The following is a 3,152-nucleotide window of genomic DNA, read 5'->3' on the forward strand; positions in this document are numbered from 1 at the left end:
GTGCCATTAAACCCCTACAACTCATCCAGAACGCCGCAGCCCGTCTGGTGTTCAACCTTCCCAAGTTCTCTCACGTCACCCCGCTCCTCCGCACACTCCACTGGCTTCCAGTTGAAGCTCGCATCTGCTACAAGACCATGGTGCTTGCCTACGGAGCTGTGAGGGGAACGGCACCTCCATACCTTCAGGCTCTGATCAGTCCCTACACCCAAAGAAGGGCACTGCGTTCATCCACCTCTGGCCTGCTCGCCTCCCTACCTCTGCGGAAGCACAGTTCCCGCTCAGCCCAGTCAAAACTGTTCGCTGCTCTGGCACCCCAATGGTGGAACAAGCTCCCTCATGACGCCAGGACAGCGGAGTCAATCACCACCTTCCAGAGACACCTGAAACCCCACCTCTTTAAGGAACACCTGGGATAGGATAAAGTAATCCTTCAAGTAATCATTCAATCAAAAAAACAACAGACATAAAATGATGATTAAAAGCATAACCTATATCCTCTCTAGGGTATGTGGGACGAAATCGTCCCACCTACTCAACAGCCAGTGGAATCTCGTGGCGCGTTATTCAAATACCTTAGAAATGCTATTACTTCAATTTCTCAAACATATGACTATTTTACACCATTTTAAAGACAAGACTCTCGTTAATCTAACCACACTGTCCGATTTCAAAAAGGCTTTACAACGAAAGCAAAACATTAGATTATGTCAGCAGAGTACCCAGCCAGAAATAATCAGACATCCATTTTTCAAGCTAGCATATAATGTCACATAAACCCAAACCACAGCTAAATGCAGCACTAACCTTTGATGATCTTCGTCAGATGACACTCCTAGGACATTATGTTATACAATACATGCATGTTTTGTTCAATCAAGTTCATATTTATATAAAAAACCAGCTTTTTACATTAGCATGTGATGTTCAGAACTAGCATACCCACCGCAAACTTCCGGTGAATTTACTAAATTACTCACGATAAACGTTCACAAAATACATAACATTTATTTTAAGAATTATAGATACAGAACTCCTTTATGCAATGGCTATGTCCGATTTTAAAATAGCTTTTCGGCAAAAGCACATTTTGCAATATTCTGAGTAGATAGCCCAGCCATCACGGGCTAGCTAATTTGACACCCACCAAGTTTGGCCCTCACCAAACTCCGATTTACTATTAGAAAAATTTGATTACCTTTGCTGTTCTTCGTCAGAATGCACTCCCAGGACTTCTACTTCAATAACAAATGTTTGTTTGGTTCAAAATAATCCATAGTTATGTTCAAATATCCTCTGTTTTATTTGTGCGTTCAAGACACTATCCGAAGGGTGACGAAGGGTGACGCGCCCGACGCGTTTCGTGACAAAAAAATTCTAAATATTCCATTACCGTACTTCGAAGCATGTCAACCGCTGTTTAAAATCAATTTTTATGCGATTTTTCTCGTAAAAAAGCGATAATATTCCGACCGGGAAACCCTGTTTACGTTCAAAGACAGAGAAAATAAAAACATGGTGTCGCCTCGTGCACGTGCCTCAGTCTCATTGTTCTCTGATCGACCATTATCCAAATGCGCTACTGTTTTTCAGCCAGGGCCTGCAAAGACATCATTCAGCGTTTTGCCCCCTTCTGACAGCCTTTGGGAGCCGTAGGAAGTGTCACGTTACAGCAGAGATCCTCAGTTTTCAATAAAGAGAGTGTAGAAGGTACGGAGGTGCCGTGAGGGGAACGGCACCTCCGTACCTTCAGGCTCTGATCAGGCCCTACACTCAAACAAGGGCACTGCGTTCATCCACCTCTGGCCTGCTCGCCTCCCTACCTCTGAGGAAGCACAGTTCCCGCTCAGCCCAGTCAAAACTGTTCGCTGCTCTGGCACCCCAATGGTGGAACAAGCTCCCTCACGACGCCAGGACAGCGGAGTCAATCCACACCTTCCGGAGACACCTGAAACCCCACCTCTTTAAGGAATACCTAGGATAGGATAAAGTAATCCTTCTAACCCCCCCCCCTAAAAGATTTAGATGCACTATTGTAAAGTGGTTGTTCCACTGGATATTATAAGGTGAATGCACCAATTTGTAAGTCGCTCTGGATAAGAGCGTCTGCTAAATGACTTAAATGTAAATGTAAATGTAGAAGCCCAAGAAATGGTCAGAGAGGGCGCTTCCTGTAAGGAATCTTCTCAGGTTTTTGCCTGCCATATGAGTTCTGTTATACTCACAGACACCATTCAAACAGTTTTAGAAACATTAGGGTGTTTTCTATCCAAAGCCAATAATTATATGCATATTCTAGTTTCTGGGCAGTAGTAATAACCAGATTAAATCGGGTACGTTTTTTAGTCGGCCGTGCAAATACTGCCCCCTACCCTAGAGAGGATATCACTATAACTTGCTTGGATAGGGAAGGAGAGGAATTTCCACACTTTAGCACCTTTACTGTTTTACAATATGTAGATGCATCACCAGCAGAATCAGCAATAGAACTTAGGAAGTAACTTGATTTAGCCTTTTATTGCATTTATTTCTCAGTTGCCTGAAAAGCTGCCATTCCACAACATCATCAGTTAGTCTAGCTTTGGCCCAGGCATGATTTTGAGACGCAGCAGGAATGTGGATGCTCATCTTGATATTTATTGTAAATAAAGAGAACAAAACAAAGAATGCACAAACAACAAAACAGTCTTGTCATGCTCACACAGGCAAAACAAGAAACAATCTCCCACAACACCAAACCAAACAATTACCCATATATAGGACTCTCAATCAGAGGCAACGAGAAAGCACCTGCCTCCAATTGAGAGTCCAAGCCCCATCAACCTAAACATAGAAATACAACAAACCAGAAAGAACATAGAAATACAAAACATAGAACATAGACCAAAACCCAGAAATAATAAATCAAACACCCTATTAGATAAATCACCACCCCGAACCACAAACAAAATACCCTCTGCCACGTCCTGACCAAACTCCAATAACAAATAACCCTTATACTGGTCAGGACGTGACAGTACCCCCCCCCCCCCCCCCCCCCCTAAAGGTGCAGACCCCGGATGCACCTCATAAATAAACAAAAGAAACCAAAACAACAACAACAACAAAAAATCCCCCTAAACTAAAGGGAGGGAAGGGAGGGTGGCTGCCAT

The sequence above is a fragment of the Salmo salar genome, chromosome 11, assembly GCF_965601325.2.
Source record: "Salmo salar chromosome 11, fSalSal1, whole genome shotgun sequence".
Lineage (NCBI taxonomy): Eukaryota > Metazoa > Chordata > Actinopteri > Salmoniformes > Salmonidae > Salmo > Salmo salar.